Below are 14,833 nucleotides of genomic sequence, written 5' to 3' on the forward strand. Positions count from 1 at the left end.
AGAAATTTGAAATGGAGGATTCTAAACTTGTAAGTACTCGTATGACTACTAATTGTAAACTATCAAAGATTGATGAATCTACATCTGTTGATGAGACACTTTACCGATCTATGATTGGAAAGTTGCAATATTTAGTTCACAACAGGCCTAATATAGCACATGCAGTAGGTATAGCTGCAAGATTTTTTGCAGATCCCAAAGAAACCCATATGACAACAATCAAGAGAATTTTCCAATACTTGAGAGGCACTGAAGATTATGGTTTACTATATAAAAAGATGAATGATTTTGACTTAAAAGTCTATACTGATGCTAATTGGGCGGGAAATATTGATGACAGGAAAAGCACAAGAGATAGAGCTTTCTTTTTGGGAGAAAGACTAGTGAGTTGGCTTAGCAAGAAACAAGGATGCATTTCACAGTCAATAGTTGAAGTTGAATATGTTGCTGTAGCATTGAATTGTACCAATATAGCACAGATCAAACAATTGTTGGAAGGTATGAATGAGATAGTTACCGAGCCAGTAACTATATTTTGTGATAATACAAGTGCTATTAACATTTCAAAGAATCCGGTAATGCACTCTAAGACAAAGCATATCTCTATAAAGTATCATTATCTAAGAGAAGAAGTTCAAGAAAAGAAAGTTGTGCTAGAATATGTTAGCACAAAGGAACAAATAGCAGACATCTTCATAAAGCCACTTCCAAGGGACACTTTTGAGTATCTCAAAAGTAAGTTAGGGGTCCTACCCCTATCTAGTACTCACTGACAGAGTTTGGTGACAACATCAATTCTATGACTCTACAGAATACTACTTGTGAGTTGATGCTGATTTACACACTTTAGGAGGTTGCCTAAAGTTGTGCAGGAAATAGTGAATGAAGACAAGATGCCCTGACTGAGACTGAGATGATACATTTGTATATGTTTTAACAACAAGGAAATTACTTCACAGGGGAAGTAATCATGGATTAGTTTTACTTTTGGCATTGTTGTCAAAGGGGGAGAAGACTAATGAAAGGAGGAGAAGACTAATGAAGGGGGGAGAAGATCACATGACAAGTTTACAGCTCAAGGATAACAGGAGAAGAATGACAACAATCCAAATCAATTGGAATAAATCAAGTTGGTATTGCCATCAATGCCAAAGGGGGAGATTGTTGGCATTACATTAAGTTTGTTGGTATGATGATATTGAGAAGGTTGTTGGAGATTGATGATATAATTGATAAAGGATGATTACTGTCTTAATAATATTATTTTGTCATTGATGTCAAGCAATTGATTTTCTGATTCAGTATGATGTTGCCATATCTTAAAGAGTATGTTTTGATGAGTATAAAGATGTCGGTAAGTGACACAGAAAGAATGTGAAAATGAAGGGGAGTAATAAGTTATTCAATGGGCAAATATTACCATGTTAGACAGTGATGAGATTATGTTATTCTGATTGTTTTGATATCCTATATATGTGTATTCGAAGACTGAATAAAAAGGAGAAAAGATTTCATGCAACATAATGAGTAAAGGTTTGATACTGTTCTATTTTACTGAGCAAGGAGCTAGTCGGTAAACACCAAGGTTAGCAGTGTTGGTTAAAGAAGAAAGAATGTCTACCGAGTAAAGTTCAGTATTTACCGAGTATCAACTGAGTAGTAACAGAATGCATTGGATGAATAAATACATTATTAAATGAAGGATGCCAAGGAGCTCGAGATTATAGAAGATTGGAATGTCGTGCAAGAAGTTTGCTAAGGATCAATGGAAATGAAAATTCAAGAGTTGGATCTACAACACAGATTGAACGGTCATAATTGAGCACAATTAGCAAGGAAGGTATACAAGTTCCAAGGCAAGATAAAACATTTTTCAGTATGAAGGATTCAATGAACCTAGTCAAGTTTGAAGATTTGATGGCTAAGATTAATCATGGGAAATGTGATTAAGGAGATTAAGCGGTTAGGAATTTCTTGTAAATAAGGAAAAGTTGATGAACACAGTATGCGGGCAAATAGAAGAGCAGTGATATTGCAGAGGTGATTATCGAGTACAAAAGATTGAAGATCTGATTGAAGAACAGATTGAGAAGTCCAACAAGGAGGAAGATAAGTCTTTTGACAAGATTATTTTGAGCACATAGAGTCTGCTTTAACATTTCAGATGTGAAGTTGCAGATATATTTTATTACTGTTATTTATTTTTGTAAGTGACATGAAATTTCTTAACCGAGTGGACCTAACAGTCTTATTTGTAAATCCTCTAGCAAGGTAACATTCTGAATGAGTGTTTGAAATCCTTTGACAAGGTCACTTCTAACAAAGTGCAAGATTCTGATAGATCTGAGCGAAATCCCTTGACCGGGTCACATCTAGCAATGTGTTTATGTAATCTTTAACATGATTAGCTTTTAACCGAGTACACTCTAGAAGAGTATATTTTCTTAGTGGGTCTGAAATCCCATAGTGGTTTTTCCCTATTTGGGTTTCCACGTTAAATCTGGTGTTAAATGTGTTTTGTTGTTTCAAGTTTATCAGTTTATGAGTTTGAATGATTTATAGTCACAGTTGCATATCAAGTAAGTTCTACCAAGGTTGAATTTGGATAGATCATTGTATTGTGAGTTTACTTGATTCACCCCCCCCTCTCATCTAACTAACAGAGCTTGCCAAGGCCCGAATACCGCCAAGGCCCATTGTTCATTGAGCCGGCCACGTGCCACCCGCCAGCCACCCGACTGCTGCCTAGTCGCCGCCCCTACAGTACTTGCATGCTTCCTAGGAGCCACTGACCTATTTCCAGCCCGTCCTTTGTTTTCCTGCGATCGAGATTTTTTGCCAAGCACCGGATTTTTTTCCAGCAAGTTTTTCTAGGAAGATTGTTTTTTTGGTGGTGATGAAAATTTATGCTCGCAGACCGATGACATCAGCACTGATTAGGCAACCTTCAGGCCTCTTCTGGGCCCATCCAGAGCACCTTTAGTCTTTTGGCCATATCTTGGGCATACAGAGACATTTTTTTGATAAATATTATATCATCGAAAAGGTATTTCCGAGATCTATCTAAATCTGGAGGTTTGAATATTTGATTTATTTTGATTTTTTGAAGGTGTTTTTTTCTGTCAAAGCCAAAGGTTCATTTTTGCACTCCGGGAGACATCATTTGAGCATCCAAACTCCATTTTTCCCAAACTTTATATCGTTGGAAAGCTTATTCTATGTTCTTTCCATTCATATGAGTTTTATTTCCAGATTTTGCTCCAGGTATACTTTATTCACTTTTTTTTCTTTTTAGGACTCTAGTGAATATCTTGGATGTTTCAGGTCCCGTGATCTCTTTCTTTGAGTAGGATGTCTCATCTTTGGTTGTTCTTTCTGTTTCCAATCTTCTGTCTCTTCTGATCATTGTTGTATTTTATTTATGCAAACACACTGAGATAAATTTCCATCATACATTGTATACTTGGGATCTTGCACATCTTGTGCCTTATTGTACATGCACTACTTATAAAGTGCCATGGGGGGGGTTGATGTTTGCCTTTTGTTTTCCATCTACCTTTTTCACGTGAGTGTTCCTTCCATGACATTAGCCTGATGATGTGTGTCAAGTTAGTGTTCCTTCCATGACACTATTTACTTTCTTTGCACCTTCGATGTTCCTGGTTCTTCATCATGCAGTTCTCGTTGGTCGTTATTTTCAGTGTACCTTTTCCTCTCCCTTTTCAACATTATGGGGAGGTTTTTCTTGTTGGTTTAAATGCTTCCTTGGTTTGATTGATCAACTCTTTAGGCTTTGGTATTTCATGCCATTTGTATCTTTGAGTTTAGTTGTTTGCCTTTGTTTGTAATCTAATTTGAGTAGTGTCATTTGAGGGCACTCATGCAGATTGCAGTCTTCTCTACCTGGTCATGTTCTATTTTAGTGGAGGATCTTCAGATCAGCAGTTACTCTTTGACAGTGTTTGTAGCTATTTCATGCTTCAGTGGTGTTCTTCATTCTCTCATTTTTTGTTCCTATCTTTTGGAACACTCTTGTTTGAAGGTTTCTTAGTCCTTCACTTGAGATTTAATCTCTTCTTGGAGAGGATTTTTTTTTCCCATAGGGTTTTCTCCTTTTTCTCCACTTTACAAAGATTTTATTGTACTTGGGTACCTCATCAAGCCTAGTTGCTGGGACCCATTGTTGCTTTCTTACATTTTTTACATGTTTTTTTAGTCCTTAGTTGTTTTTTAGATACTCCCTATGTTCATCTTAAGGGGGGGTGTTAGAGTAATCTTTTATTAGCTAATAACTATTTATTTAATTATTAGTCTATTATACTCTATGCTTAAGCTAAACTTAGGAATCTTATAATTCTTTAGGGTTTTTGTCCTTTAGGGTTTCAAGCATCCTTTTATTAAGATTCTCTCTTTGTATTTTACAATAATAACTGTAGTTATTGAATTGCATTCTTCTTTCACAATCAATATGACTCCTCTTTTATCGATCTTTGAATTCTGGCCTCCATGGATTTTTTGCTTCTCTCCTTCTGTGACAGGTGATCTTTGGGATCTGTAGAGTTGATTTTTTCTCAACTCCAATAATTACTATCTAAGGAATCAATTTGGTGTGTTGTAGGTAGATGAAGAGAATCTCCTTGTATCTTCCTAATGAAGTACAACATTTAATCCTAGAACATGTAGGGCCTAATAATAATTACTTGTCTATCTATAATAATTAGAATCATGTTCTCATGCTTCAAGAAGTGAAAGTTGGTGATGTTCAATTGTATGCAACACTTTCTTCGATCTATTATAATTCTCTTTTCCTTCATACCAAAAATGGTGATGTTCTTGGAGGTGTTATTTTAGGCCTAGCCCCATGGTTAGCAAAGCATATAGTGGCTACTAGTACATATCCTAATCATCATTGTGTTTAGGCTACCACCTTTATTAGTTGTGATGGGTGAGGTCATTTTTATCACTATATTCACATCATTTCATTCATATTTTATCAGATTGGGCGTGTTTAAAGTTTTATGCAATAAGGACTATTTTTAGTTTTGGGGTGGTTTTGCTTAAAGCATTGTGATTCTTTTTCAATCAGGCTCCATCAAAATATATCAATTGGAAACTCTAATTGTAGTCCTAGAGGTCTCTTCTTCCTATATTCTTCTAACTCCACCAAACCAACAATTATCCTACAAATAATGACCTAACTACCCCGCTTAGACTAAACATGACTTAACAGGAACCATCCATAGAATCGCCTATTCTAACAAATCAAATGAATAGATTCTAAGTTAATTTCTACTATATTTAAATCAAACTCCTAATTTTGTTTTACAATAAAAGAACCTATTTTATGCTTGCATGAAAAAAATTAATATAATTTAATCCAGAAACACACACATTGCAGAAAATAAATCGATTCCATGAGTGAAACACAATAAAGCTTCACTTAAGAAAATTACTCTAATTATTTCTAAGAACATGACAATGAAGAATTTAATGAAACTAAACTATCTTAACAACAACATTCATGCTATTCTTGTTAATCTAAAATCTTAGAAACAAAACCATGACTATGCTATAAATTTCTAAAAGTACTGAAATGCAGTATAAAGATTACTATGTTGATAAATGAAAACAACAAAATGACACAAAGTCACCTTCCTTCACATGAGCGGTCCTTGATCTGCGTCTAGAGCAACTAAAAAACCAAAATTAGATCAGCTTTCTTCAAATTTGCATTAAAATGGGCTTCCAAAGGGGAGTACAACAAAGTGTTTGATAGAAATTGATAAAAAAACAATATTGAAAAATAACATAATACCCAACTAAAGAATAAATTCTAATTTGACTATAGAGATGGGTAAATATACCCTTATTTGAAATTCAAATACAAAAGGCACCAACTCTGACGACTAAATGATGGTTATAATAAAAGACTTGGAACTAGACGTTCCACTCAAGATATCTCAATTCATAGTAGTGGAACCCAGGGTTCCTCTTGGAAACAACTTTACTCAACTTTTCAAAATAAACTTGCCATAAATGTAACAAGTGGCTTTGAGTGATTTGGAGTGATCAGGAACTCCACATGGCAAAACAAGATTCAAATAAACTATCACATCAAGTAATGAATATCTCATCAAATTTAAAATAGATTCATTTTTGAAATAAATATGGACATTATTTCATAGAATCAGGTTTAAACTGCAATAATCATCGATTTTTCCCACATAAAGAAAAAGTTTATATAAAAATACTATTTCTAATTTAATTTCTTATTAGAAAGACAAAACATAAAAGAGATAATATATGAGTCCTCAATTTACTGGCATTCATACTAACTATCAAAATTTTAGGAGTTTTATGAGCACCAAATATATTGATAAAACAATAAAACTGAGGATTCATCAAGTTGTATGTTGGTGGTTTTCTTTGTATTTATGCTTTGAAATCTCCTTAAAGAGAACCATTATTTGGATTAGGCTTTGTATTTACATCCCTAATATAGAAATTGTTTTGGGGGTGAGTTTAACATGGTGGAACATTGTTCAGACCACAACTAGGATAGTTATGCTTGCTTGTATCAATTTGAATTTAAATCTTGGACCTTAACCCAAAACCCCCTTAGGGTATAGATGACCCCATTCTTGAAAACAATAGCCTCCAAAGTCCCCACTTGTTAACTTGGAGAAATTATCAGGAAGGATTCTTAAGAAAAATGTATCACTTAAATCATTTTATGTCTCTCCTAGTTGCGCAAAATTTTCCTCACATGTTGGTCACCTTCTTTTACTAGACATTTCAGCTACCCTATTTGACCACCTTCCCATCTTTGCCACCTTTTACCTCTCCAACCCTACTTAATTCTCCTATCATCTTCCTTTCAAGATAAATGTTTCCTATCTTAAAAAATAAGACTATATAATAACTTTTCAATTATATGTAATGCTAAACCAAAATATCAACAAGATATATAGATTAACTTGTGGGAAAGAGCCATTACTATATCTGTCACCCTTCTTCATGGTTATGATCAAAGTACTGTATAAGTGTCATAGACTTGAAAAATTCCTTAAATTTTAAGTAGAGAATGGGCATACTCTTTTGGCTTCCATTCCCACAACATTTACCTACAACAATCTATTGCCAATGGCGACAATTCTCTTTGCAAAATGCCTACCTATAAAGGAAAATGTGCTTAAGTGTGGGCTCAAATTTAATGGATCAAAGATTGATATAATGATATTTTTTGTCAATATGTCCAACATAAGCACAAAATGGAACACATTACTATTATGAAATTTTCAAAAGAAATTTTTTAAACTAGCCATGTTGATATAATGCAAACCTTTTTTTATCACTACAAAATCCTATCTATTGATGAATCAACAAAGGATTCTGTTCTCCCCATTCTTGAAGAAATTTTTATTGGTTGCATCTAGAAAATAAACTCTAAGTACAAAAAATAACATGAACACTTTCTTTCTATTGGAGAAATTTATGAGTCCTTGTAGTGTATAGCCTTGGGAAAATTCCCAACAATTGATGGTCTATCAGTTGAATTTGACAGTCTTTGACCTGGAATTTAAGGATATTTTTTATAATTTCTACCTTAAGATAATTGACACTAATTATTTGGGTTTTTTATTTATTTCTCTCACTTGATTTGTGGATTATTTTTTGAACTGTTAGCTCCCGCTCATGTTGTGGCTCCTGATCATGTTGAGGCTCCTATTCACTCCTCAACTCAAGCTCTCATTTAGGCTCTGGCTATGGTTATTCTTGGTCTAGTGGCTCCTATGTTAGGGGTCACTCTACTCTCACTCATGTAGCCCCTAAATCTACTTTGGTTGTGGCTCTATTGGATCTCGCCTCCTTTTCTGCTCTTGTGCATGATCGATTGCTCGCATCAATTCAAGTTGGGAATACACACTTGTTGCCCTAGGTTACTAGTTCAGATGGGGTTCCACCTCCCCTTCCATGTCCTATTGCTATTGGTCTCTAGATGCCTCTTTGTCGTGTAGGTATGTCTAATCAACCTAGGAAATAATTAATTATTTATCTTGTATTGAATATCTCCTCTTTGCTTGGCACTATTATTACTCTTTAACCTCCAAGTGTTGTTGCTATTGGTAATGAGATTCTTCCTTTTTCAATTCTAGTTTTTGGCCAGATAGTTCCTCTTGGTGCTGCTCTTAGCCTACCTTTCAATGATAGAGATTTGGTTTTGCTCACCCTTATAATTTTTCTTTCCCTCTTCCTTGTGCTAGACCATCCTTGGTGGTGGTATTTGGTAAGAATGTGCAAGTAAAAACATGGAATTCTACTGGTGTAGAGGTCTAATGTGCCTATTTTTCTAACCGTTGGCCTTCTCTTCTGAGTTTTTACTACTGGGTTTTAGATTCCTAGAATCCCCTTGTGCCTATTACGATAAAACTTTTCCCCTATACTAAAGATTACTTCATTGCTTCTCTTTCCTCTTTAGAGGATTGCATCCTAGGTCATCTTTCAGATTAGGGAGATAAATCTCTCCATCAAATCATAGTTTGCTTCTTTTAAGCCTCTTGTCAAACCACTCAATATGCATTCAGTGATGATGAGATTTCTAAATCTACCACTTTAGTTGTGGGAGGATTCTTGTTGTGAGGCTATCAATAATTCCATGGGTCATTTTTTGGATGTTGTTGATTCTACTTTGTATATGGGGCATTCTACCTTTAGTCACATTTTGATAGATCTTGAAATATCCATGCCTTTTCATAAGGAGGTAGTGCACATGGTTGGGGATAGGCCCTGGATGCAGTCATTAGATTATATGGGTATCCCCTTAAGATATTGTTGATTCTTTGCTACTGGTCATTTGGCTTCAAATTTCTCTCTTTCATGTTGGAAAGGAACTACTACTTGGTGGAAGAATTGTAATGAAGATCATATAATGGTTGAGGATCTAGTCTCTCTTGATAATGTCTCTTCCTAGGGTCCTAACAAGTATCTTGATTCTAACATGGTTGTGTTAGGCCTTGAGGTTCCTATTGTGCATCCCCTACCTACATTTTCTTCTCCAATGGAGACATTTTTCTCCTCTCTACTTTTGTCTTCTTGTGAGTTCACTTCTTATCTTTTTCCATGTCATTATGGTTTTTCCCCTAGTGGGGGGGTCTCCTCCTTTTTTCTCTATAGTGGGGTCATGAATGATAACATAACTTGGACTATTGTTCGTAGAAGGTGGAAAGGTCCTTCTAGTACTCCCCATACTCTTTCTTGTTTTGATAAAGAGAAATATTTAATCTAGGGCCAGGACCCTTATTTCCCATTGGTTCTCTACTTTGTTCAAAAGCTTCTTAGTCTTCGTGTAGTTATCTTACTCTCATTGTAATGGCCGCCAAAATTTAACCATCTAATATGCAAATAGAGATATTTTTAAAAAAAAATATCATCTAATACAACATATATAAATAAATAATCATACACATTTAACATCCATTTAGACGATATACATATATCCATCATGAAAATAATTATAAAAGCACTATACGTAAGCAAAAATAAATACAACTCTACAATCATCTTTCGCTAGGGTATCTCAATGCCATTAGTAGAATATAATCTATAACATATCATCATGTTTATTACCATGATCTAATGCATTCTACACAACTAACATTTACTCTTTCATGCATATATACAAGATCATTCACTACTCCACCTATCGTGAATACATTTATTAATAGTGCAAATGACATTAAACCCCTTAAGATTCATTTTAAGAGCACCAATCCAAACGTTCTTAAGCCCAATCTCTTACTATCATCATATCATCATTATTCCATTTCTAACATTATCTACAATATTCTAATCCATTTCCATTATTACAATAGACATACACATAGAACTAAATGCACATCAATAAATCCAATTCCATTATTTCCTTTAATGAACAATATCCAAGATACAACATAGACTACAACATTATAACCTAATACAAGAGTCATAATCTCATCCTAATACATCATCTTTCATTATATATGAATACATTATCTACTTTACATCTAGGAGCATAGCTCACAACTACAAATACAATTATCTCATGAATTCTACAAATACATATGAGCATATGTGAGTCATATACAATAATCTGCTACATTATCCATCCATAATCTGAAGAGATAAGTATCCATATCCATGCACAAGAACATCCAATGAAGAACATACCAATGGAAGAAAGCATAAAACCACCTAACCATGTGGAACCAAAGGAAACACCCTCGTGCTAGGAGATGATACAAGGTCCCACACACACTCTAGACCTAGGCTGACACCTAACAACCAAAGAGATACAACAACACCAGAATAACAAATGAAAAGAAACCACAAGGATCAATAAGCCAAATCACATCACATGGCTAAATTGAAATAATGAACTCCTAGAGGCGTATCAACAACCATGTCATAAGGAACAAGGACACATGTAGGAAATAGTGTCATCACATGCTATCCTCACAAAGAAGGGCACACACACACACACACACACACACACACACACACACACACACACACACACACACACACACACACACACACACACACACACACACACACCATCAGGATCTCCACCCGCTCCCTTGATAGACATGTGTTGCCATCTCAACCTATGAGATAATCAAGGGAGTTCGGCTTACTGTCTCCACAATCTTCCAAAGCTCATCCCAAGTCTCCACTCAAGGGATATGAGGTGGGGCACCAAATCCATTTAATTATCTTATTTAAGTGAGTCCTAATTACCCAACCCAACTAATTAATCATTATGGTTATCACTTGTTTAAAGTCATGAAAACCTCCAATATGATTTTAGGTGGTGTAGACTCCAAGCATCCTTACAAGGAACCTCTTAAAAACCTATTCTCTCTTGATCATGACCATCACATATAAGCCTAGTCTCCCTAACCATGATCCAAGACCTTAGGCTAAACAACAATAACAATACATCAAGATAACAAGGAGGCTCAAGAATAACATCATGAAAGTATCCACATATACATATGCAATAAGCACAATAACCAAATGCCAAAATGCCAACATATAAACAAGAGCCCCATCAATAATAAATTTTTTTAATAAACATAAGTAAGTTATAAATCCCTCTTAATCAACCATGCATAAACAAATCCTCAACAATGAGGCACAATCATCTTGATGTAGCCATCATGTAGCCATCCTCAACAACAAGACATTCTCCCTCTTGGTGGAGCTATATCAACATATATAAACATCCCTTAATAGAAAGGCATCATCCATTTTGTCGGAGCTAAAACAATAATAAAATAGACAATACTAATTAATAATCATCTCTGAGAAACACAAGAAGATCAAAAAATGCCTTTGGTACAAAAATAGACTTTGAAAAACTGACTTAGAAAGTCAAAATAATCATAGACATGAAAATAGGGCAATTTAGTGTATTTACAAAACAACACAATGCTTTTGACTAACTGTTTAGCGCCTCTGTCCAATAGAGTAACACTTCTGACATATTGAACAACACTTTTGTCTGATTATTTAGCACATATGACCCTAAGAACAACGCCTTTGTGAAATAGGATAATACATACATCAATTATAATAGCGCTTTTACCAAAACTTTAAGTGCATTTGCCAAGTAAAATAGCCAATATATAGTTCCAACGCATTTGACAATAGATTCAACGCATTTGCAAACAAAACTTAGAAAATGGATTAAACAAAGTTACGCCAACTCAAAAAATTTACCAAGGCTTCAAAACTCGCTAAATAATATTGTAATGGCAATATAAAACCAAGGGAGCTTAACATTTATCAAACGGAAATCAAAATATGAAAATTAATCCTTCCAAACAAAGATGCGACTCCCGCAAATATACAGAGAGCCATCATCTAGATAGATACATGTAGGAGCCTCCTTAGGGTAACAGTCAAACTACATACATAAAATAAGAATGACAAATCGATTCCACATCTCCCAAACCAAAATGGAGTTCACAAAAGCCAATGAAAAACATAGGAATGCCACATAGCTGTTCATGGCAGTTGTATACACCTAAAAATGGTCTGAAGATAATTAATTGAATACACAATTATTTAATTAATTCCCCTTCCCAATTAATTGAATTCGCAAATAATTTGATTAATTTCTACATTCAGTCTACTTATAAATAAATCTAAGGATTTATTCATTAAGTTCATTTCAATAATTCCCCTTTGATTAATTAATCTAAATTAATTAATCCTCCCCCCATTTTAATTCATTCTTCTAATCTCATAATTAGTTAAAACAAATCAAATCATGATTTGTTGAAATTAATTATCTTTTCCTAATATTCGAATTTCTAAATTCAAATATGAGCACATGGCTCCTAACTTCTAACCACCTAACCTAACCACCCTCTAACCTAACCCATTCTATCTAATATTGGGTTTAACCCTATCCTATCTTGCACATCCTAACCTCTTTTATCCTAACCTCTTATGGGTTGGATATTCTCCCCTTGAGACACATGGCACTTTTGCCACATGTCTCCTCCCTTTGACACTTTTCACCACAAAGATGACAAGTTTCCCTTCCTCCAACCTCTTGTCCAACTTTCCCAATCTTAGCCCTTGATATCTTCAAATCGAATCTGGACCACCAATTCCTACAACGTCAGCTTTGGCCTTGGAATTCTTATAAATACCTCTCATTTTGGAGCAATAAAGATCCCTTGCATTCATTGTTTTTGCATTGTTATTATAGGCATTTTACATCATATCATCTAGCATAATTAGCATTTTAGATTAAATACTAGCATGCTTAGAATGGATTTTATCATGTTAATCTAGTTTCAATTATCAAATCATGTAGCTTAATTCTCATTTTAACCAATCAACCATCCTAGTTGTCATCATGCATCAAATCATCCTAGCCTCATGCATTTGCATTATCATGATCATATAGCTACTCAGCTTTTTAGTTGCCACTTTGGAGGTCATTTCTTGTTGAGAGTCAACCATCCAAGACCTTCAAGGTCCTCAAAAATAGAGGAAAATGGGACATCTCAAGGAAGGCTTATGGTTTGATTTCATTATGTAGCTTTCAATTTGCTTTCAATTTATGTTTTGTTGTCTCATTATATGTGCATGTTTAACATAATTGACCACATTTTTAGCAACAAAACAATATTCCATTAAAAAAATATATGCACAAATACATTAATCCCTACATCATATATTATATTCTCTTATAAATATTGTTTCACAACCTTTTCCCAACAAGCTCCCGACAAACAATCTTTTTGGAAGACAGCGAAACAATCTTTTTAGGAAAACCAAAAATGCAGATAGGAAGAAAATTCAACCAACCTAGAAGATAGGAGTGATGGAAAAGTGGAATCGAAGAAGCACAAACAAAATCCAACAAGCTTCCAGCCAAATCCAATCAAGCTCCCACCAAATCACAAATCTCCAATACACAAAAAATTATTCCAGAAAGGCTAATCCGACCAAATGCCTAGAAAATACTCAATCAATAAACTTCATACAAAAACCATAGGATATGTCAGCCAAGGAAAATAATCTAAAATATAATATTATTTACTTACCCCAAATATTTCAACCAATAAAATAATAGGGTAGGTAACATTTATAATATTTAATTAACCCCAAATGGTAACAAGGGAATATATAATAATATAAATGACCAATAATTCATAGATAATAAATCAAAGGCAATATAAATAAATATCACAATTAACTATTAAACTATAAAAACATTAGTAATAATATTTAAACAATAAATAAATAATAAATATCCAATTGAACAACAAATCATTAAATAAATATAAATCAATAAATCAAGGCTCAATAAACATTAATCAAGCCAACATAATAAATATTTATAAATCAACCAATAATAATAAAATATCAAAACTATACATTAATTTAATTTAGTTAAACTATATGAATCAATTATTAATTAATTAAATAGTCAAATACTCACAACAGTACAAGGCAAACCAACATAGGGTCAAACACCACAAAATACCAACACGACAACCCACGCCAAGACACTCAAATTAACAAGGATGACAACTTAAGCCTAGAGTGTGTAGAAGGAAATCATGCCATCTCCAGTCAACTTTCCATTGGTATAAAGACATGCTCAGATCTGTGAGACCAGGTAGAGTCGATGTCTAGTACATGCAATCCTCCAACCACCGATAACTACAAGACAACATCTACAATAATATACATCACAAATAATCAGGCAAGTAAGAGAGAATCGTAATGTCATATTGTCCTCGTAATGAGTGGTATGACATCATCTCTATCACGAATACTATAGTAAGACAATCACCAACAACTCATAGCATCTTCTCATCCAATGTAATCATGAAGTAGGGTTAGCATAATCAAGATGCCATCATAATCTCATAAGAAATATAATCCATCTGAAAATAGTAAGTGCATATAGATCATCAAATGTAACCCATCATAATATCCAAGAAATATCATCATCCATATAAATCATCATATACCAATGTCCACATAAATGTCTAGCATCGGAGATATAGATAAAGTCATAAATATCAATCAAAAAATCACATAAGAGTCGAGATAAGTCTATCGATGCATAAATCAAAAGATGAATCGAGGAGGGACACTGCACTCATCACTATTGAGACTCTCTCTACGTGCCTTTATGGCTATTTTTACTGTAACGGGTTTGGGCAATTCACACAGATTCATCTACTCAAAACTAATTGTTTGGGTGCAATTATTGATTAGGATCTAGTAAAACTTATCTTGAAAGGTAAGAATTAAGACACTA

The sequence above is a fragment of the Cryptomeria japonica genome, chromosome 1, assembly GCF_030272615.1.
Source record: "Cryptomeria japonica chromosome 1, Sugi_1.0, whole genome shotgun sequence".
NCBI classification, from domain to species: domain Eukaryota; kingdom Viridiplantae; phylum Streptophyta; class Pinopsida; order Cupressales; family Cupressaceae; genus Cryptomeria; species Cryptomeria japonica.